At 41.1% G+C, this 24,709-nt stretch overlaps 1 long non-coding RNA gene across 1 annotated transcript in view; it reads left to right on the forward strand.

The window, feature by feature from the left end:
* LOC309654235 overlaps positions 1-24,098 on the forward strand; it is a 55,217-nt gene extending 31,119 nt beyond the window's left edge. The window contains exons 3-5 of the long non-coding RNA XR_014260060.1: positions 1,705-2,091; positions 8,372-8,454; positions 10,701-24,098. This is a non-coding gene — a long non-coding RNA (uncharacterized lncRNA). The remainder of the gene's footprint in view (positions 1-1,704; positions 2,092-8,371; positions 8,455-10,700) is intronic.
* The last annotated feature ends 611 nt before the right edge of the window (positions 24,099-24,709 follow it).

Below are 24,709 nucleotides of genomic sequence, written 5' to 3' on the forward strand. Positions count from 1 at the left end.
CACCTTAACAAACTTAAAACAGAGATCATACAATGTCAGCTCTCAGACCACAATGGAGTTAAAGTAGAAATCAATAACAAAGATAGCTGGAAAATCCTGAGATACTTGAATATTAAACAATACACTTCTAAATGACACATGGGTCAAAGAAGAAGTCTCAAGAGAAATTTTAAACTATTTGGAAGTAAATGAAAATGAAAATACAATTAATCAAAAATTGTGTGATGCAGTGAAAGCAGTGCATCGATGCATGTATTAGAAAAGAAGAAAGATCTAAAATCAATGATCTAAGCTTCCATCTCAGGAAACTAGAAAAAGAAGACCAAATTAAATCCAAAGTAAGTGAAAGGTAGCAGGTCCTATAGATAATGGGCAAAATTTATCAACGGGCAATTTGTAAAAGTGGTAACCCAAACAGACATGTGAAGAGAATTATTAAGAATTAAAACCATCAATAATGAGAAGTGCAATTAAGACAACAATGAAATATCACCTTCCACTTATTAGACTGGCAAAAATTGGAAAGCTGGGAAATGCCAAGTGTTAGCAGGTATGTGGAGATGTAGGCTCTTTTATGTGCTGCTGGTGGGGATGCAAAACAGTCAACCTTTCTGGAGAGCAGTCTGGCACTACATAGACAGATATATGCATAGCCTAGGACCCAGCAAATTCACTCCTGGGTGATATACCAGACAAAGGATCACACAGGTACATTAGGGGATGTGGATTAGAATGTTTACTGCTGTGTCAGTTCTGATAGTGGGCAATCACAGACATTCAGTTGTCCGTCCATCTGTGGAGGAGGAGATGGGTAAAATGTGGAAGATGCACACGATAGAGTACTACGCAGCAGTTAGAGAAGCAAGGGATTAGATGCATACATAGCAACATGAATGGACCTTAAAAACAGTGCTGAGTGACAAAAGTAAGAAGCAGAATGAGATAAACAACTCAATACTATTCCTATCAATTAAAGTACATGCACATATGTTTGTAATTTACTGTATATATGTCATTTATCAATTTGAAAAATGCATACCAGGGGCGGGGGGTGGGGAATGAGTAGGTGGACCACAGAGGATTTTTAGGACAGTGAAAAGGTTCTGTATGATACCATAATGATGGATACATGTCATTATACATTTGTCCAAACCCACAGAATGTAAACACCAAGAGTGAACCGTAATGTAAACTCTGGGCTTTAGGTGATTCTGATGTGTTAGTGCTGATTCATCAGTTGTAACAAGTGTACCCTCTGGTGGGGATACTGTAAATAGGGAAGGCTATGCATGTGTTGGAACAGGGGGTATATGGGAAATCTCTGCACTTTCTTAATTTTTCTGTGAACCTAAAACTGCTCAAAGAAAAATAAAGTATTTAAAAAATAAATATAAAATTTTAAAATGCATATACGAAAAACTTGAAATGGATCATAAACCTAAAACTACGTAAGTTCTAGAAGAACACATATGAGAAAATCTTTGATTTTGGGTTAGGCAGACATTTTTTTAGAATAAAAAATTGCATGAATGGCAAAAGAAAAATTGATACATTGAACACGACCAAATTGAAAACACTGGCTTTTCAAAAGACACTGTTAAGAAAATAAGAGGGCAAGCCACAGCCTGGGAGAAATATTTGCAAAACACACGTGTGATAAAGAATTTTGTGCCAGTCATCAATTTTGTTTTTTCTTCTTCTCAGGTCTAAATCCTTCTTTACCTGGTCTGTGATGATGGAGATGGGCTGTGGAAATATTTCACCTGCGACATTTGGTATGATGTAATGCCAGTAGAGGAGGCTGGAAGGACAGTGAAAAAGGAAGGAATTTCCTCTTCCTGTTTCCCGAGTCCTGCAGGGTGCAGGGTCTCCTGCACTGGCCTCCTACAGGGTGCAGCTTTCTCCGTTGCCTGGCTCCTGCAGAGGGCAGCTTCCCCAGCTCCCAGTTCTGGTAGCTCAGGGCAACCAGCAGAGCCCAGCTGCTAGAAGCTTCCCTCAGAACTTTCTCAAAGTGACGTGCCACTGGCAAGGCACCTGACTGTGAACGGCTTCTTTGAACATCCCTCAGTTGATTTTGCAGCAACTTCCAAGGTATGGTACCTCCCTGTGGACAACATCCCCCATTCTCCCAAAGGGCCCTTTTCTAGTATCCTCCGGTAAGCCATCTAGGTGTCATCCCCACCATCCATGGAACCACACTGTGCTCTTTCCAACAAGGTCTGGAGCTTCTCCTTGGACACTCCATCTCAGCCCTGCCAGTAGCTCCTATCCCTGTATTCACCAGAGTTCTCTAACTTCTACCAGTCAATTCTCCATTACTCCAATCTCCTGTTAATAATTCTCCTGAATGCACCCTGACGGATATTGACTTACATCCAGAATATATAAAGAAAACTCAAAACACAATAACAAGTAAAACACACAAACTGCTTAAAAAATGAAGAAAAGGGACTTCCCTGGTGGTCCAGCAGTTAAGACTCCACACTCCCAATGCAGGGGACCTGGGTTCGATCCCTGGTCAGGGAACTAGATTCCACATGCCGCAACTAAAAGATCCCGCATGCTGCAACTAAAAGATCCCACATGCCACAACTAAAGATCCTGCATGCCGCAACAAAGACCTGGCCCGGCCAAATAAATAAATATTTTTATGAATAAATAAATAAATTTCCTTAAAAAAATGAAGAAAAGATTTAAACAGACACTTTACCAAATAAGATGTATGGATGGCATATAGGCACATAAAAAGATCCTCAATACGATTAGTCATCAAGCAATTGCAAATTAACACCACAATGACATACTACTAAATCACCAAATTGCTCACATCAAAAAATCTCACAATACCAACTACTGTTGAGGATGCAGAACAACTGGAACTCTTATACATTGCTGGTGGAATGCAGAATGGTGCCTCACTTTGGAATACTATTTCTTATAAGGTTAAATATACACTCATGTATATATCTCATTCATTCAATTTGCAATTCCTTAATGAAAAACGATGTTGAGGATCTTTTATAAGCTTATTTGCCATCTGTTTATCTTCTTTGGTGAGGTATCTATTCAGAAGTTTTACCTTTTTTATCATTCTTTATATTTTTTTTATTGGAGTATAGTTGCTTTACAATGTTGTGTTAGTTTCTGCTGTACAGCAAAGTGAATCGGTTATACGTATACATATATCCCCTCTTTTTTAGATTTCCTTCCCATTTAGGTCACCTCAGATCACTGAGTAGAGTTCCCTGTGCTATACAGCAGGTTCTCATTAACTATCTATTTTATACATAGTGGGGTATGTATGTCAATCCCAGTCTCTCAGTTTGTCCGACCCCCGCTTCCCTTCTTGAATTTTTACCTATTTTTAAGTTGGGTTGTTTGGTTTTTTACTGCTGAGTTTTAAGAGTTCTCTATATATTTTGGATACAAGTCCTTTATCAGATATGTGTTTTGTAAATATTTTCTCTCGGGCTGTGACCTTTTCATTCTCTTAACAGCATCTTTTACAGAGCAGAAGGTTTTCATTTCATAAAGTCTAACTTTTCCATTTTTTTTCTTTTATGAATCATGCTTTTGGTGTTATAGCTAAAAATTCACTGCTAATCTAAGTTACCTAGATTTTCTCCCGTCGTCCTCTAGACGTTTTACAGTTTTGCATTTTACATTTCAGTCTACGATCTATTTTGAGTTAGTTTTTGTGAAAGGTGTAAAGTCTGTGTCTAGACTTTTTTTTTTTTGCCTATGGACATCCAGTTTTGTAGCACCATTTGTTGAAAAGACTATTCTTTTTTCCACTGAATTGTCTTTGCTCCTTTGTCAAAGATCTGTTGGCTGCTCTTGAATGTAAATTATACTTCAATAAAATTGACTCAGAAAAGGGAAAAATTACATGCACACAAAACAAAATTACATATTTTTCAAAAATATAAACAGAAGTATGTACTTTAAACACAATAGATTGATTGCCCAGGTATATGGGAGGGTGTGTGGTATGGCTATAAAAAAGAGTGAGTGAATGAATGGATGGAACAAGTGACGGGACTTGCACAGATAATTGATGATCATTTTGGTGGATTGATTATTGCCATAAACGGTTCTCTCCTTCCTGGGCACTGGGCAACCCAGCTAGAAACTTACATTTCCCAGCCCCACCTTGCTACTTGGGGTGACCATGTGAATGAGCTCTCACCAGTGGGATGTGAGTAGAGGTGATTGTGCAACTTTCAGTTTCATATTCTTAAAGATATTTGCTCTGTACTCTGCCTTCTATTTGGCTGTGGTGCAAAAGATGGAAGTGAGCAGAAGTCTCCCACTCCCTCCCTCCCCCACCATATATACACACAGCACACACTGGATTCCTGGGCACATAAAGGAGAGCAGGGAAGTCTTGAAGGAATAAGATAAGCATGAACATTTTGCTAATACAGGTGGGTCCATACCTAATCATTATACTCTAGCATTCTACTAGAAGTCATTTATCACCGCCACTCCAAAATTGTAAATAAGTACCACAGTACGTTTATAACCCACATGAAGTTAAGGTTAAATTTTTGCATTTTGTGTTCTTTTGAACCTTTTTGCATAATTTTGTTTTGAGTGTGTCTCTTATACGAGGCATATGATTGATTTCTTTTTCATCTAAACGGTGTGTCTTTGTCTTCTAATAGGGGGCTTTACCTCATTTACATGTATTGTTTTGATTATGTATTTTGTTTTTGGTAATCTTGCTTATGATTCATGCTTGTTTATCATTCTATTTATTTATTTCCTGTCGTTTGTTATGCGGACTGTGTTTTGTTTGCTTTTATCTTGCTGTGATTTGGAAGATAGAAATACTATTTTTAAATTCCACTAGGGTTTAAGTTTTCAAAAATGTATTATTTTTTATTTCAAAGAGACCCACACATCTTTATTATCAAGCCTATTCAGCAATATATAACCTAACAAAAATATCAGTGTCCCTCTAAGAAATATATTTCTTTGTATCTTAGCATGTCACATCCAAGTGAGATGTTACAGATTCCACATACACCACCCTCCTTTTTTGGTTTAGGGGGTAGCATGGTAAGAGTCTTGGACTTGGTACAAAATAATTATGTAATTTATCACACACACTGATACTCAGAAGTCCAGCTTTGATCTTCTTCAGTGACCCCTTTGAATCATAGCTGATCTTATTATTAGTTTTATTAGAATCTACTGACAATGTAGTGATTTTTCTTTTGTTTCTCAGCCTTTTTTACCCCCAGTGACATACATAATGAATTCACATACAAGGCACATTTTCATGAGCATAACCTATTTTTGAGGAATATCAAATATTTCATAGACAAGTAAAATAAACAGCCCTTCAATTTTTTTTTTGGCATACTATTTATAAAAGCATTTTATAAACAAATGAGTAGTAAAATCAGCCCTTTAAAGAACTTTTAAAAACTTTGTCATTTTATAAGGAAAAGTGCATAAGTATAACCAACTTAATTTTTTTAATATGCAGCTTTATTTAAATTAAAATGTACCTTTTAATAAATTTTATTTTCCCCACATCTTCACACCATAGATAATATTAGGAAAGGAACAAATATGTGCTGTTGCAGAATAAACATGAGCTCATCTTATTTTACTATTTAAAATTATAACAGAATTCAAATCTATATCGATGTGATTATGATTATGACAAATTGCCCTCGCACCATCAGTTTGTGTTTGATTTGGTCATTGCCATGTGGTTCCTAATAGAAATGATCCTCCTGTCAGGCTCTCTCCTGTGCCTTCTAGATGTGGATGTAGCCTTTGTGTTTGATTCATCTCCCCTGCCTCCTTCCCTATTAAGAATTTATCTATGGGTAAAATTAAGAAGAAAATCAAAGTAAGTATAAGAATCATGACTCACAGGCACCAGGATCGTTCATAATCCCCACAACTATTTGTGGTGCCACTGTCAGGGGTAACTGCCACCAACTGAGGCCGAGATAAGTTGTGGGTCATGTGCAATTTGGGGAGCTCATTGTAGCAGCCATGAGAAGGTGCGTCGTAATTCAAGGGAAGCAGAGTGCGTCATTACACTTAAACGCACTCTGAGTTTTCAGTTAACTAATTAATTAGTTTCAAATTAGGAAATATTCCAAGCAATCAGAACAGTATACTCTCCACCTAGCTTAAGAGATAAAACATTAGAGAGACAATGAAAGCTCCTTCTGATTTAAAACAAAACCAAACAAAAACCCAAACCAAACCCCTCCACTTTTATGAAGTATCGCATCCATCTACTAATTTATTTTTACGAATAAATAATTTTCAAAATTCAGTTCTTGAACCAGCCCTTGTGATTAGTTTCTTGAGACAACTTTGCCTCTGATGATATCATAACATGGTGTTACAATAATACAACTGCTGGACATTGAATTTCTTGAGCCATCAAATTCATGAATGAAACCGTTTCTTTTGACTTTCTTCACTGTAAGATGTTACTGCAACACTTTTTCGTCGAATATCTAAATGCCAACAATTCAATGTTCAAAAATATAAGACTAAATGAAAAGTAAGTCTCTTGTCCATCCCTGTCCTCCAATCATCATGACTTCTCCCAGGAGAGGTAGCTATGGCTACAGTTTCTTGTGTATCACTCCAGAAATATTCTATGTACTCAACGAATTTTCAAGCTCTATATATCGGTTAGGCTGGATGAAACAGAAAGGCCACAATCCCAGCTTAACCAAGGAGGAGCTTCTGTTTCTCATTAACGAGAAGTCTGCAGGCAGGCAGTCAAGGGTGGGCAGCGTCCTCATGATATGATCAATGTCCTGCTATTTTCCATCTTTCTGCTCAGTCAGCCTTAATGTGCGGTTCTTCCTTTCTTGTTCATTGTCTCATGGTAACAAGTTGATTGTTCCACTTTCACTCTCACATCTCTATTTCACTAATCAAGAAGTAGGAAGAAAGAGGGAAAAGTGTATTAAAAGCAGAAACATTCTCAGAGGTCTTCAGCTGCCTTCCATTTATATCCCATTGGCCACAGTGATGTCACATGGCCACTTGGAGGGAGCCTGGGAAGTGGAATAATTGCATCCTATGTTCATGAATCCTGCTTTGTTTTTTTCACTTAACTATGTGATTCAGTATGCTTTGCCTCCTCAGGATACAGATGTTCAATGTCAGTTAGATTCATTTCTTTAGTTATTCATTTAACAAATGAGAGTGTGTTGGTCACTTATGTGGCAGAGACTTCTTCCAATATCCACTTCTGCTGTTTGTAGAACCACTAATTTTTAGATGGACACGAGACTGCCCAGCATCCTTGTAGTGAGGTGTGGCCATGTGACAAAGTCCTGGCCTATGGGATGAGAGCCCAAATGATGCGTCCAATTTCTAGGTCCTGCCTTTGAAGGGGACACGTGTGCTTACCCCTTCCTCTGTTTCCCTTCCTGCTGGCTACATTTTGGCCTTTGTGGTGTTCCATCATGCAGATGAGATTCTGTGTGTAACAGCAGCCAGATTTACATCCTAACTAATACGTCTGTGAACGAGGCAGACATTGGCTCCAACGAGGCTAGGGGCCCACGATACAAAAAATGATAAAATTAACTTCATGCCTTCGAGGACCTCAAAATTTTGTGGGGGAAGACCAATGGATAAACCACTATCTTTGAAGGCATTGGTCAGTGCTGGGGTAGGTCAAGGACTTTGGAGCCCAGCAAATCCAGTTACCTATCTTCCCCTATCTATCCATTTGTGCAGCTCCCTAGCCATTCACCCATTTATTCATTTACCTACTTATCCATAGATCAATTCATTTACCATCCACCCATTCATCCTCCATTCAGTCATCACTCCCTTCCACACAGCTCATGAGGACCCTGCAGGTATTCTTTGTAGAGAGTTATGCAGAACCCATTCTGATGTATTTTTCTCAGATTCAAGTCAATCCGAATGGCACCTTTTACCACAGTTTTAACAGATGCCAGGTATGGAGATCATCATACACTTACAATAGGATGATGAAACTTCAGATCACATGATAAATGCTTATTTGTGCACATTTTTAGATTTTTGTAGATAATAAAAATTACATATTCACTAGATAGTCTTTTTCAAGCAGTCCCTCCCACTTCCCCTGACCTCTCACTTCCCCTGAGTCAGATGTGACACCACCTCAGATCACAGCCAAGCCTGGGGCAATGTAGGAAGAGAAGAAGGACAAATTTGGTGTTTGCTGTAATCATCTGTGATGCTATAAAACTAAGGGCTATCCCTAGCTGTGCATTCCCTATTTTTGAGGTCTAGGGTGAGGTGGCTGACTGCCAAGGGAGACAGCGGGCTTCATTCACCTCCGGGGAATGCAACTCATTCTCTCCCTCTCTTTCTCACTTAGGTCATTTAAACAAATTTTTAAAAATTCCCTTTAACTATAAAGAAGAAACCAAGGATGCAGATTATGGCAAGAACATAGTCAAGGTATGAAATTTTCTGTTTCATTTAGTGTCTTAGAAAATAGAGCTGTTGTTAAGAAATAAGATAGTTCACATATTGACCCCTATTAAGAAATATTAAATGTTACTTGTCAAAGATGCTATAAACTTATTTGGTTAAAAACATTAAATATCAAACTTCAGACAAATCAAACTTCAGCAGTTAAGTCTGACAATAATGGAGCTGAACTGGGGGTGTGGGGAGGAGAACAAGGTCGGGGAAGGAAGGGAGGGAGGGGTGACATTTTTCTTTCTGAAATCAGAAGAGCTCTGGAACCTGTAGAAATTCTACCCTGTTCTTGGTATTGGGGGGATACAAAGATTCAGATCCCTTTTCCCTCTGTTCCTCGGTAGGAAATTTACTGTCTGCTCAGGTACATGAGATACACGACTGTGAAGTCAAATAGCAGAATGGGACAATGCTACAAGCAGTGTCACCAAGGGGATATGATGTGCCAAATGTCAAGTAAATAGCAGGAATAAGAAATGTGTGTTCCTCCAAAAGCTGGTAGTCACCAAGGGTTGGAAGGGCCAGGGAAGCTACTTTTCCCTCCTCTTCCTTTCCTTCCTCCCAGTTACAGGCACTGGTGGATACAGGGAGGAAGAAAACAGAGAGAGGTCTCTACCCTCAAGGAACTTGCATTCTAGTGGGGGAAGACAGACAATAAACAAAATAAATAAAAATAATCGAGTGTATAGGACAGTGACAAGTGCTATGGAAAGAATAAAACAGGGAAAAGGAATCAGGACGGTTGTCAGGGTGTAATTGCAATTTGGTGGTCAGGGAAGGCCCCACAGGGAAGGTGTCTTGAGTAAAAACTGAAGGAGGTGAGGGAGGGAGCCATGCAGGTAACTGGAGGAAGAGCCTTCCAGGCTGAGGGAACAGTTATTCAGTGCCTACTGTGTGCCCCGCGTGACAAGACAGCAATATGTGGCTATTTGCGAAGGCATCTTCGACAAACCTTTAACACCTACTACAAAGAATGAGAGTGTTTCTTCCTTTCCCAGGAGATGGTAGGTTGAAGGTACACGGCGGAAGATTGCATAGAAGCAACAGCAACATTTGCATTTTTGAAAGAAGCAACATTTGCATTTTTGAAAGAAGCAGTCTCTTAACCCAAATGGGGCGGATCGGAGCCTAGTAATGACTTTCCAGTCAGTGTGATGGAGGAGTTGTAGAGGGAAGGGAACATAATGAAAACGGGACAGGGAGATTTTGCTACCAAGCACTCCTTCGTTCACAACTTAGGGCAGCTGACCTGCCCTCTGCAGAGATTCTGGGTGGAGATGCTTCCACGGGTACTAAGCTGCTGGGTTCCTGGAAGGTGTACACTAGGAGCAGCTCCCCAGAAGGTGTTCGATACTGCTTGAGACTCATTACACTCTCCAGAGTGCCTTAGCTTACCGGGCAAAGTTGCCTCTGGCAATGTTTAGAGAAGGAAGGACTGTCCTTCCAGGCTAGCCTCTATAATCAGACTCTGGAGGAGTCTGCCTCCCTATAAAATACTACAAAAGGAGGCTACAGCTAAGGGGTCATTGGGCTCTTGGCTTCACTATGAATGAGTTCCATCTCCTAGCACCAGAGAGACCTCCCGGTGCCTCAATTCTTTCATGCCTAAAATGGGAATAATAATAGTAGTACTTACCTCATAGGGTGTTCTGAGACTCACAGCCCTCAATTGGTGATAGTTATCATTACTTAGAGTTAATTATTATTAGTAGCAATACTTCCTCAGAATTGTTGCATGGATTGCAATATGTCCAAATAAACAGATTTTAAGGGCTCCCTGAAGACTGGCAGTAGGGTTGCAGTATCTGTAGAGGTTAAGAGTGGAGGGTCTCGGCCTGACTGCCTGAATTTGCATCCAGGATGGCCACTTAGGTGCTGTGTGCCCTTGGACAAGTTACTTAACCTCCCTGAGCTTCTCTTTCCTCATCTTTCAAGTGAAAATAATAATTGTGCACATTTCACTACCTGGTAGGAGGCTGGGCCAGGCTTTCTACAGCCAGAGCATCTGTGCTGTCTAAAGGGCCTGGCAGTGAGGGAATATTCTTCTACTAATAGAATACTTATGAATACTGATACTTTAGAATACTAATAGGATAATTACGTTATTATAGTAACAGCACCTACCTCAAAGGGTTATTATGAGGAAAAAGCGCTTGCAGAGGGCTTTACCACAGTGGCAATAACTATGTGCCATTATCATTATTCTTATACCCATTTTGTAGATGAGGAAATCGAGGCCCAGAGAGGTGAAGAGACAGGACGCCAGGAGCATGCAGCTAGTCGTGGCAGGGCTGGCACTGGAATCCAGGGGTTCCGCCGGGTGCCCCGCAGCTGCCCAGCCCGGGAACTAGACAACTCCTCTCCCTGCCCTCCCCACTCCACCCCGGAAGGCACCCTGGGAACGGAAAGCTGGCTGCCCTCCAAGTCCCAGGAGCCCCGGAGTCCTGGAGCCCTGCCCTCGCTCCACCCTCCCCCATCCCCAGAACAAAGTACACTCGGCCGCGGGAACATTCCAGCCCCCAGAAGGCCAGGCGGGGCGGCGGCCGGGCTCCCGGAGCTGCGCCGGGTGTCTGCGCCCCCGGCCCAGCCCCGCGGTGCCCCTGCCCGGCGCCCTCCCGGCTTCTGCGCCAGCCGAGTGTGCAGACGCAATTGCACCGGAGGAATTCTGCCTTCTCTTCCCTCACCGCCGGGACACAAAACTGAAAAGGCGTGGGACGCGGTGGGCGGAGCAGATGCCGAGCAGGGCGCTGGTCCCCGCGGGCGCCGAGCTGGAGCCGAGTTCTCGGCGGCGCCAGCGCTGGGCAGAGCTGGCTCCGGGGCGCACTGGGCCCCCCTGCCTCACTTTACTTCTTTATAAGAAATTAACGCATGCTTTTGTTAAAAAAAAAAAAAAAAAAAAAAAAAAAAAAAAAAGAACAAGTAGAACTAGGAGAAAGCTCTCCATTCATCCTACCACTCTGAGACAACTGCGATTAATTTTGGTTGTGTCCTTGCAGACAGTTGTATGCACAAAAACACAAGTTGTATATTGACGTGAAAGGGCTCATGCTGCTATAGTTTGTTTTTAAAGTAACAGACTTTAGGTTTGGGAGCAGTTTTAGGTTTACAACAAATTGAGGACAGAGTGCAGGGTCCCTCTATCCCCTTGTTCCCACCCTCACAGTTTTCCACTATTAGTAACATCTTGCGTTGGGGTGGTACTTTTGTTACAATTGATGGACCAACATTGATACACTATTATTAACTAAAGCCGGTAGCTTAATTAAGGTTCACTCTTTGTGCTGTAAAGTTCAAAGTTTTGATAAATGCATAACGCGTCATGTGTCCACCACTACAGTAGCATACAGAATAGTTTTACTACCCTAAAAATCCCCTGTGCTCTGCCAATTCATCCCTCCCCCTGAGACCCCTTGCGGCCACTGATCTTTTTACGGTTTCTCTAGTTTTGAATTTTCCAGAACGCCTTATGGTTGGAGTCACACGGTAAATAGCCTTTCCAGGCTGGCTTCTTTCACTCAACAATATTCTTTTACGCTTCCTCCATGTCTTTTCGTAGATTAATAGCTCATTTCTTTTTATCGCTGAATAATACTCCATTGTATGAACGTACCACTGTTTGTTTATCCATTCACCTCTGGAAGGACATCTTGGTTGCCTCCAGTTTTTGGCAGTTATAAATAGGCTGCTGTAAATATTCATGTGCGGGTTTATTGTATTGTTTTCTAGCTTGCTTTTCTAAGTTATGTTATGAATGGCTTTTGGTATTATAAATATAGATGTCTGTCATCATTTTAATGGCTACATACAATTCTAGCACAGTTTATTTAACCAGCTCCTTTGTTAAACATCTAGATTGTTGTCTCTAGTCTCATAAATCTGTTCTAACTAGTTGGTCTACACCATATCTTGTGGTTAAGGCTTGGCTGACTGAGTCCTGTGTTCAAATCCTAGATACCCCACTTACTGAGTGAACCTGGGCCAAGTTTTTAATTCCCTAGGACTTGGTGAAATCTGTGAAATGGAAATAGTAGTTGTACTTATGGTGAGGATTAAATGAGCTGATACATGCAAAGTATTTAGATAGTTTAGAACCTGGTACATATAAACTCATAATAAAATTCAGCTCTTATAATTTATTATCTGTTGCGCACCTACCATGTGTCCTGAGCTAGCCATTGTGGAAGTTTTCAGAGACTAAATCATATGTGTGATCTTACCTTCAAGGAACTTTGAATCAGCTCCTGATGGGGGATAATGCAAAGCAGAGCAATACTGATTCCTTATATTGTTTTCTCTGTGCCAGGTACTGTTCTGGGGCTGGGAGAAGGCAGGGCTGGCATTTGAACAGAGGTCTGGTCTGACTACCACACTACTCTGCCTCTCTGTTCATGTAGTTCCAATACAAAATACAAAGCAAGATGTGTCCTAAGAAAGTGGAGATGAAGAAGTGTGAGAATTCAAGGGACCCAGTGATGGCTTCCACCTGGGCATACCAGGGAAGGCTTTATGTTAAAATCCATTCCCTTAACACCAGAAGAGCTTATCTGTACCAGGCACAGCCCCAAGCACCGGAGGAATAAAGAGGCAAATAAGGGGCTTCCCTGGTGGTCCAGTGGTTAAGACTCCATGCTCCCAGTGCAGGGGGCCCGGGTTTGATCCCTGGTCAGGGAACTAGATCCCGCATGCTGCAACTAAAGATCCCTCATGCGGCAGCTAAGACCCGGCACAGCCAAATAAAAAATAAAAAACAGGCAAATAAAACCAGTGGGGAGTTCTGGTGGGAGAGATCAAATGACAGGTTGTGATACAAGCCACGAAGGAAATACAGGCTGCCATGTTGGATACAGGAGGGCGTAGTGGAGGTTACGCCTTAAGGTGGTCAGGGAAGGCACCTGGAAGGAGGTGACTTTGAAACACTGAAAACTGTGGGGTGAGGAACCAGCCACTTGAGGAGTTGTGTGGGATATTATAGCAGCAAGAACGAGCAAAGGTGTGGAGGTAGAAGGGGGTTTTGGGTGTGGTCTGATTCTGTCAGAAGCCAGCGTGGGAGGAGCTCAGGGAGCAAGGGGAAAATGACTAAAGATGAAGTTGCAGAGTAGAAATGGACCGGTTTCTAAGAACTCCCCAACTTAAAAGAACTCCTGAGAGTGGCTCGGCAGCCTGGGACAAGAGCACCTACTCTGTGTGTACCTGCTATGGACCAGGCTCCATACTGGGCTGTTCAGGCGGTACTGTGGTCGACCTTTCCAACAACTCACTCTACAGGTGAGGAGACTTAGGCTTGAGTTTTATTCCAGGTGCAACGGGAAGCCATTGAAGGGTCTTAAGCAAGGAAATAGCATAGCTCAGTTGATATGGCAACAAGATCCAGCTGGCTGCTCTGTGGGACGTGGCGTGCAGGTTTGCAAGGAACAGAGGGACGAGTGAAGCGACTCTGCAGTCAGCCAGGTGAGAGAGAGAGAGAGAGAGAGAGAGAGAGAGAGAGAGAATGGAGATTTGGCTAGTGTGGACGATGGAGAGTGAGCTGGATCAATTTGAGCCATTTGAGATTGAGAAGAGATGTTGATGACTTGGACTGGTAAGGAGAGGAAGGAAGCTGGTATGTGCTTATTTAATTTATTTATTTATGGCTGTGTTGGGTCTTCGTTGCTGTGCGCGGGCTTTCTCTAGTTGCGGCGAGCGGGGGCTACTCTTCGTTGCAGTGCGCGGGCTTCTCATTGCGGTGGCTTCTCTTGTTGCGGAGCACAGGCTCTAGGCGCGCGGGCTTCAGTAGTTGTGGCATACCGGCTTAGTTGCTCCGTGACATGTGGGATCTTCCCGGACCAGGGCTCGAACCCGTATCCCCTGCATTGGCAGGCGGATTCTTAACCGCTGTGCCACCAGGGAAGTCCTATGCTCATTTGAAATGATTCAAATAATTCAAGAAAGTATAAAGAAGAAACAATTTAAAATTCTCTGAAATCCAACTTCCCAGAGAGAACTACTGTTAACTTTTATTGGAACACCCTTCTGGACATCTTTCTATATCCAAACAGGATAAATAAATGGGCTCTTTTAGTTGTAAAAACAAGGATCCACTCAAGCTAACTTATGTAACAAGTATTTTGCTGTGAGGACTCAGGGTTATCTCCCAGAATTGCAGCCAGTCAGGCTTCATGAGACCTGGAAAGAGTGCAGAAAGCCAGGAACTCAGGTTATTCTCTTTCCTCTGCTTCTCTCTGCCTGCCTGCTCTGGTCTTCGCAGAGTTTTGGTTGACTAAAAAGCACACACCTGCCATAAGTTCCTTCCCTGACGTTGTATCTCTGCCCCCAAGTCAAGTAGCTAATGAGGATGAGCTGACATCATTCTGCCAGAGATCCCATTTTCTGGAAGAGGGAATGGGATCCAGTGCACTAGTGATGAGATGGTCCATCCTTTATAACATGGAGAGGGGACATAGGTACAGAGGCAGGTAGGCTGTTTGGTGGCAGGAAGATGAGATATTTCCCTAGATTGCTTCTTTTATCTCAAGTAAATGAGTGAGGTTGTCAGCTGAGAAGCTGAGAGTAGAGTGGGGACAGGTATGGGAGGTTTATTAAAAGGTGAGAAGAAATGAAGTAGTTATCTCTCAAAGCGGAGATGTGAATTTATGAGGATTAGTGCGGATGACCCACTTGAGGTTTGTGGTCATGAATTTAAAGAGAGATTAGTGGGTGCAACTGTGTTTTCCTCCAGCCACATCTGGGTGCTCAGGCGTGAGTGTGAGGTGCAGGGAATTAGCTTTTACCATTTTTCAGGACAATAAGATGAGGAAGAGAGGGGCAAGGAGTAAAGTGATGGGCTGTGGAATCGAAAGGGATAATGAAGAAAATGTGATGAGCAAAGTGATGGGCAGTGAAAGTGTTGGGGAGTCTCCCTGGGGTTGAAGAATTTGAGTCAGGATACAAGAATAAGCTAGCTGGAAAGATTGGAAGGAATGGCCAAAGAGTGGGATGCTGGAAACTAATTTTAAATGTAGTGAGTGTTGTTGATGACAGTCAAAGGCATGACCATGGCAGTGGGAGGAGGAGGTTGCATGGAGGACAAGATAGTTGGAGATGAAGGAATCAGGAAGCTGGATTACCAGACTCTCACCTGCCCCCTAGGGATTCTCACCTGGTGGTATTCACACCCCTTGTGTAGTCCCTCTCACATTCAATAGAGCTGACCTGTGTAACTAATAACTGTGTATGACTTCCAAGGTTAGGTTGTGAAAGACTTGTGGCTTCTGCTCCCCTCTCTCTTGGGAGAAGCCAGCCACCCATGGTACCCATGTGGTGTGGACCAACCAATGCTAACTTGCCAGGCATGTTTGTGAGCCACCTTGGGAGCCAGGTTTCCTGCCCCAGTTAAGCCTTCCGATGACTGTGGCAGCTCCTGCAGACAGACTGCACATCCTCAGAGACTCTGAGCCAGAATCACTGGTCTAAGGTGCTTCTGAATTCTTGACCCAGAGAAACTGTCTGAGATAATAAATGCTCATTGTTTGAAGTTTTGTGGTAATTTTGTTACACAACAATAGATAAGTAATGTGGAACCCGAAAAGCTAAGATGTTGTATGGGTCTTTGATGGATGTTGGTTGAAGAATGGTTAGGTTTTAATGATGGAGAGAGAGGCTGAGAGCCAGGCCCTAAATCTTCAAGGAGTGAGGCAGAGTAGTCAGGAGGCTGGGAAAGACTTCAATAGGAATAGTGGTGGTATAGTCTAAGGACACAAACTTCAAGGGAAAAGGGGTTTGTAGAAAAAAGGAAGGATAATTAGTCTAGAAAAGGTAAAGAAGAGCAGGGAAAACCCCCACCCTACCTCTGGGCCTGTGTAGGGGAAAAATCAGCTGCTACATGAGAGGGTTGCAAAAAAAGCAATGTCCCCAGGCAGAACCAGATTTTAGTGCAAGCAGGAAGGGGAAATGAATGTTTGGAGAAGAAGTCCAGGATTTAGGGCATTTTGCTAAGGGTGAACCATGAGTTCCAGGGTCAGAGTGGAAGAATAGGGGAAGTAGGAAGGGTGGGAAATTGGATTAGACTAAGGGATGTGCATCAGAGTCTGAGCAATGATGGATGACCATCAATAGATTTTGAATTTTATTGCTTTTTCTATTGAAAATCTATCATAGGGTTATATGATTCTTCTTTATCCTGTTCATATGGTAAGTTTTAATCATTAATTTTCAAATTTATACCAACCTTGCATTCTTGGAATAACACAAACTTTCAGGATATATTATCTTTCATATATATTGTTGAATTCATTTTGCTGTTATTTTGTTTAGGGTTTTTTTTGCACCTGTGTTCATTAGTGAGATTGACTTATACCTTTCCTTTCATTTATTATCCTTGTTAGATTTTAGTAACAAGGTATGCTGGCCTCAGAATTCGAGTTTGGGTATGTTTCCTCTTTTCTATTCTCAGAAGTGTATGTGTAATTGTGGTATTTTTCTTTCTTAAATATTTATTAGAATTTGCCAGTGAAGCCATCTGGGACTGGAGTTTTCTTTGTTGGAAGATTTAAATTGTAAATTAAATTTCTTTATATATATAGTATTATTCAGATTTTCTATTCCTTCTTTTGTTGGTTCTTATAAGTTGTAGTTTTCTAAGAACTTTCTCAACTCCCTTGAAATTTTAATTTATTTGAAGACATCAAGTTGTAACTTTATAATGTCTATAGGATCTGTAACAATGTCCTTTTTCATTGCTAATATTGGTAATTCATGCCTTCTTTTTTTTCTTTATCAATTTTCCTAGCGGCTTTTACATTTTACTAATGTTTTCACAGAATGGTCTTTTGACTTTGATCAATCTTTTATTGTAAGTTTGTTTTTGTTGCATTAATTTCTGCTCTTTATGGATTCCTTTATACTTTAAAAAATATAATTCGTTGAAACTTAGAGTTACCATATGACCCAGCACTCCACTTCTAAATGTACCCAAGAGAAATGGAAACATATGTTCACACAAAAACTTGTACACGAATGTTCATAGCAGCATTAGTCATAATTGCCCCCAAATGGAAACAACCCAAATGCCACCAACTGATAAATGGCAAAACAAATGTGGTATATCCATACTGTGTTAGTCTGCTAGGGCTGCCAGACTGGATGGCTTAAACAACAGAAATTTATTGTCTCACAGTTCTGGAAGCTGGAAGTCTAAGATCAAGGTTTGGCAGTTTTGATTTCTCCTGATGCCTCTCTCTTTGTCTTTTTTTTTTAAAATTGTGGCACACAGGCTTAGTTGCTCTGTGGCATGTGGGATTTTCCCGGACCAGGGCTCGAACCCATGTCCCCTGCATTGGCAGGCGGATTCTCAACCACTGTGCCACCAGGGAAGCCCTCTCTGTTTTATAGATGGATGCTTTCTCCCTGTGTCCTCACAGGGCCTTTTCTCAGTTCATGTGCATCCTTGGAGTTTCTGTCTCTTATAAGGACACCAGTCCTATTGGATTAAGGCACCACCTTTATGACTTCATTTAACCTTAATTACCTCCTTAAAATCCCTGTGTCCAAATAAGTTACTTTGAAAGTTAGGGTTTCAAAATATGAATTTGGGAGAAACACAATTTAGTCCATAACAATATTATTACATGTTTGTTAATTTTTATTGCTGTATAGAAATTCTTTGTGTGAATATACTATGTTTTATTTATCTATACTACTGTTACTGGGCTTTTTAGTCTCTAATTTGAGGTTATTATGAATAGAGTTTCTATGAACATTCTGTCTTTTGGATGAACATTAAAATCTCTGTTGGATATATACCTAAGAATTGCTGGGTTCATTAAGTATTCTTATTTTCAGCTTTACTAGATACTGCCAACACTTTTCCCATACATTAATTTACACTCTTACCGGTGGTTACTGAGAGTTCTGTTTGTTCTACATCTTTGTCAACACTTGATATTACCTGGGGTTTTTTTTTTTCCATTTTTTTTTAGTCAATTGGAGGTAGTGTGGAATATCTGATGATTTTAATTTATATTTCTGTCATGACTAATGAAGTTGAATACCTTTTCTGTGTTTATTGGCTGTTGGAATGTAATTTATTGTGAAGTGCCATTTTCTTACTGATTTGTAGGGATTTTAAATATATTCTGGCCATATGAATACATCCTCTGTTATTGAAAATATCTTCTTGCATACTGTAGTTTGCCATTTTGTTCTCTTTCAACTAGCAAATACTTTTACTCTTAATACAGCCCAATTTATCATTTTCCTTATATAGTTAGCCTAGTATTTTGGTCCTATTTGACAAATCTTTGCATACTCAAGGTTGTGAAAATGTTCTCTTATGTCTTCTTCTAAAAGCTCTTTTGTTTTTAAAAGTTCATATTTGGATCTGCAGTCTGTTGGAATTATTTTTCATGTGTAATGTAAGATAGGGACCAAAATTCTTTCTTCCATATGGACATCCAATAGCCCAAAACCATATATTAAAAGAGTTTCCTTTCCTCAATGTACTGCAGTGTTACTTTTTCTATAAATTATGCGAGTGAATAAGTATGAATTGGATTCTGTTTATTGGTTTATTTGTCTATGTTAGGATTGATATATTTTTATCATTCTATTTCCATCTTCCATTAACTTGAAAATTATATATTTTTAAATTATTCTATTAGTGGTTACCCCAATGATTATAAATAAACCTCTGATTTATCAAAGTCTAATATTACTAGGTAGTTTTACCTTCTTCCCAGATAATGTAGGAAATTTAGAACACTTTAACTCCATTTATCATCTTTCCCAACTTATATGTGATTTTTTAAAAATGGATTTTAGTTCCATATGTATTTCAAACCTCACAAGACATTATTATTCCTTTTGGCAATCGGTAGTCAATTAGATTTTTCTATGTATCTGTTTGTTTTGTTGTTCTTCATTTCTTCCTGCATCTCTGTACTTCCGTCTGATACCTTTTCCATCTGCCTGATGAAAACACTTTAATGTTTACTTTGAATCAAATCTGTGATGAATTCTCTTGATTTTTATTTTGCTGAAAATGTTTTTATTTCATCTTCAATCTTGAGGAGTGTTTCTGCTGGGTGTAGTATTTTAGTACTCTGATGGTATTATCACATTGTATTTTAGACTTCATTGTTTTGTTAAGATCTTATATGTCATAATTTTTCCTTCTTTGAAGGAAAGCTGTCTGTTCTCTCTTCTAAGATTTTCTTTGTGCTAGAGTTTATGATTTTTCTAGGTGTGGTTTTCTTTTTTAAATCCTCTTTGGGAGTTGGTAGTAATTCTTGCATCTGTGACTTGATATCTTTAATCAGTTTTGGAAAATTCTCAGCCATTATCTCTTCCAGTATTGTTTCTGCATCATTTCTCTCTCTTTTACATATGGGACTCCATTATACATATGTTAGGCCTTCTTAATGTATTGCTTACTTTCACTTCTATATTTTATTTATTTTTGACTCTTCATGCAAGGTGGATATTTCTTCAGTTCTATTTTTTAAGTACATTAATTCTCTCCTCAGGTTTGTCTAATCTGCCATTAATTCCACACATTAAGTTTTTATTTGCCAGTTATGGTATTTTTCACATCTAGAAGTTTTATTTTGTCCTTTTTTATGGTTTAGTTCTTTGATGAAGTTTTGAGGGAATGCAAAGAGTTACTTAGTACATTCTCAAGCAGGTAGACTCTTGCCCCAAGACTGGCTTTGGAATCATCTGAGGATCTGTTGGAACGTGGACAGTGCCCTGTGAACAGCTCTCTAATGACCAACAAATAACTTCTTGGTTTATGAATGGAAGTTTCAAGATGAGTAGGCAGCGTTTTGTTTGGAAGCCTGCTACTCTGATTGAAAAGGGTAAAAACAAATTGGCTCAGTGGTCTGAATTGCATGTTGTTTGCCTCCATGTTTGGGCTTTTACTGACTTATGGGCAGTGGTCAATGGCCCAGCCTTATGGTTAGGCAGAAGGACAAAGGAAAACAGGCCTGTGAAAGAGATACCCATATGGGGCACAGCTCTATGGGAGTCATCTTGGGAATTTGCATTAAAATAGGACATACTGATGCCCATCTTATTTGCGCCTGGGTTGTCATTTATAAAGGTGACCGAGTGATGACACTTAGAGATCAATGCCATTGAAAGGAGATTTTTATCACTTACATTTCCTGAGAGGAGGGGGCTTGTTATGCCATACAGGGCCACTAGGAGAAGCACTAGTGTTGGTCAGGAGACAGAAGGGAGCAAAGGGAAGGCATAGGCCACAACTTTTATTGGGGTTTCTGTGGGAAATGCAAGGCAGGACCACATAAATAGCTTAGGACTGGCTAGTTTGAAGAGTTCCAATAAGCTTTGGAGCATGGGGGCTGTCTCTAGTAGTCTGGTATCTGACCCTGGGATGGTTTAGGGCAGGGGAAATATTGGTTTCGTGTGCGAGAGTGAGATAAAGAGGTGATTCAGGGTATGGACTCTGGATCACAGGTGAGATTTAAACAACTTTGGCTGTTAGTTTGGCCCTGTGATTAATGGATGCCAAACAGACAAATATAGAATCTAAGAACACACAGTTTCATGATCAGAAGGTCATTGGAGCCAGCACGTAGATATCCTGGTGTGCTCACTTGAGGTGGCCACCTAGGTCCATGAAATAAGTGGATATAGGAGCTGCAAAAATGCAGATATGGGCTGGATTTAGGTATATTCCTCTTGCATCCTCTGAGGCACGAAATGCCAGTAAGAACTGTTCTATCTACTAAAAAGAGAGGCAGAGACTGCAGATACCTATGTGATGCCGAAAACTTGGCCTCTGTGCACCGGTGCCGAGTCGAATCTTGGAGACAGAGTTTTAGGTGAAGTAGAAAAGGATAGCTTTATTGCTTTGCCAGGCAAAGGGGGCCACAGCGAGCTCCTGCCTCTCAAAACTGTGTGTCCCAACCCCGGAGGTTTTGGTGAGGAGTTTTATAGCAGTAGTTCAAGGGTGGGGTTGTGGTAAGATTAGGGTGTGTGCAGGGCCTGCACTCCTTTAATCTCATCTCAGGTGGTGTCCTAGTCTTGATGAGCTTCTCTGGTTCCTTTAATCTTAACTCAGGTCGTTTCTTGGCTGCTCCTCCCTTGTCTCTGCATCCCCTCCCTTCCCTGATTAGCAACTGTTCCAATCTGCCCTTTGGAACCCAGGGAAGATCATGGAGTCTGGAGTCTGTTCCCTACAAACAAGAAATGGGGGACAGAAAGGCTTCCATGCCCAGGAGCCTCACAGGGTCCTTCTCGATTTCACATGGAGAAGATTCCTTGGGGGGAAGGCAAATGGGACTGATACTGGTAGCACTGAGAGGCTACAAATGGGTCCTGACAAGAACAAACACTTACTCTGGTCTGGGCTTTGCATACCCAGCTGTAGATGCAGATGTTCAGGGTACTGTAAAAGAACTGGAACAAAGACAATGTTATTGAACACAAGTTCATGTGCCCGATGCACAGTGAGGCCAAACGAACTGAAATGTTGGAGTTTGGAGCAGAGAAAGGTTTATTGCAGGGACAAGCAAGGACAATGGGTGGCCCAGGCTCAAAAACCCCGACATTCCTGAAGGTTTTGGGGGAGAAGTTTTATAAGCAACATTTGGGATGAGGGCTGCAGGGTGTGTGACTATCTTCTGATTGGTTGGTTGTGAGGTAACAAGACGGTGTCCCAGGAATCTTGTGCCCAGCCTGAAGTTATTACCCTCCACCTGGGTGGGGGCCTTAGTTGCTGCAGAAGAACTCAAAGATATTTTTATGTATATTCCTTGAGGAGGAACTAGGACCCTGCCCCAAGGCTGCACTATTATTTCTTGACTGCTTCTCCCTTGTTTCTGCATTCCCTCACTTCCTGGTGAGCAACTGTTTGAACCTGCCCTTTGGAACTCAGGGAAGGTCATGGAGGCTGAATGAAGCCTATTTCCTACAAACAAGAAATGGGGGACACAGAAAGGATTTGTACCTGGGAGGCCCACAGGGTCCTGCTTGGTTTCAATAACAAGAGATGATATTGTCTCTTAGCTTATACCAGATACCTGAAAGTGTGACGCCATGTATTTCTGGGGCCACTCCTGCTTTTGACACGATCATACAGAAACCTACAAACCCGAGTGACCTTGCCCTGGGACACATTTTGGTCATATGATATGATAATGAACTAGACTAATTATTAGTAACTGAAGGGGACTCTAGTACTGTGCCAGTATCTTTTTACTCTTATTTTTCAGGTTACATCTACTATAGTGTGATAATAATGTAACATCGGTATTGTTTGTAAGAGTATAATAATAATAATGATATTGATGGCCAAGTGTGTTGGGAAACTGAGTTAAAAGCCTCCTATCCCTATCCCGCACTGGCTCTTCCTTATGTTAGGCATATTCATGTTGGAATGTTGCTGTATATGTTGTATAAATGTTACACCAAATGTAGATGCTTAGGTAGGGTTGATTGTTTTGTTATATGGGAACCATAACCAAAGATGGGGCAGGGTGGGGTGAAGGGGTGGGGGGTGGCCTGTGTTTATAAGAAAGAATTTGTCTGGTCTTTGTCCAGCATTCCTGGCACAGAGCTTCTAAAACCCGTGGAATTTCCCAAGAGATCAGAATGTCTTTGTAATTCATGAGCTGTTGGATCACATCTGAGTTTATGCTAATGAGATGACTCAGGGTGAGCCTGTAGATAGCCTCATGTCAGGGACTGGTTGAGACTGTGATATTAGCCTGACCTCTCAACCTCCAGGGAGGGGATGGGGCCTGGAGATTGAGTTCAGTCACGTGGCCAGTGATTTAATCAAGCTTGCCTGTGTAATGACACCCCAACAAAAACTGAGACACTGAGCTCCATGGAGCTTCCTGGTTGTTGAGCACATCCACGCACCTGGAGAGTGATATGCCCTGATTCTAGGGGCAGAGGGCATAGAGCACTATGTGCGGGGACTTCCCAAACCTCACCCTATGTCTCTGTCTTCATTTGGCTGCTCCTTTATAATAAAACTGCAGTCATAAGTATTGTGCCTTCCTGAGTTCTGTGAGTCATTCTAGTGAAATATTGGACCTGAGGGAATCATGGAGACCCCCAAGTTTGTAGCCAGTTGGTCAGAAGTGCAGGTGGCCTGGGGACAACCCCACAACAGGTGTGGCTTGTGTCTGAAGTGAGAGACAGTCTTTTTGGGAACTGGCCGTTCCCTTACACCTGTAGCGTTCGCTGCTAACTCCAGGTGGTCATTGTCAAAGTTGCATCTCGGGGCGCCAGTTGGTGTCAGAAGAGACTCTGATTTTTATCCCTTGCCCCAAAGGCTGACAAATACTCTGCCCAGCTTCTCAACCTCTCAAATGCCTTTTCCGGACTCATCTGATGCCCACTGGGGAAAGGCAACACTAAACCCTGAGCTTACCTCTCTAGGTTTTCTTTTTCTGGATTTTGACCCTCTAAGTTTTCATCGCCTTGTTAGATCTTCAATCCTCCAATCAGATGTTTTTCATATTCTGCCCAGATTTTCTGATTGTCCTCAGTTTGATCTGTGAATCCAGTCTATTCATTAATGGAAACATAAATCTCTCTTTTCATAGATTTTTTTTTCATTGTGATTAAATACATATTAACTTAAAATGTATCATTTAAACCATTTTTAATGTGTATAATTCAGTGGCATTTCGTGCATTTTCAGTGTTGTTTAATCATCACCACTACCTGGTTCCAGAACATTTTCATCACCTCAGAAGGAAACCCCACATCTCTTACCAGGTACTCACCATCCCCTCTCCACCCAGCACATGGCAACCACTCATCTGCTTTCTGTCTCTATGGATTTGTCTATTCTGGGCACTTCATGTAAATGGAATCATACAACATGGAGGCCTTTTGTGTCTGGCTTCTGTCACTTAGCGTGTTTTCAAGGTCATGGATTTTTTTACATGTGTTTTCTTTGTTTTCAGAATTTTCTGCAGTTACTGTTTTTGATTTCCTCTTTGACTCAGAAGGCATTTAGAAGACTGTTTTCTAATTTTTATTCTATTTTTATTATTCATTGGTTAGTTTTGATGCACTATAGTCAGAAAATATGACTGATTCTATTTGTTTTTTTTGTTTTTTTTGTAAATCACTTTCTTTATGGCCTGTTGTACTATGAGATTTTGTAAAAGTCTCATGAGGGCTTGAAAATAAGATATGGTCTCTATATTCAGGATATATACGTACGTATATACATTTAGCTGTCTAACCTGCTAGTTAGCTATCTCTTGTC

This window comes from Balaenoptera physalus, assembly GCF_965194825.1.
Source record: "Balaenoptera physalus genome assembly, chromosome: 2".
Taxonomy (NCBI): domain Eukaryota; kingdom Metazoa; phylum Chordata; class Mammalia; order Artiodactyla; family Balaenopteridae; genus Balaenoptera; species Balaenoptera physalus.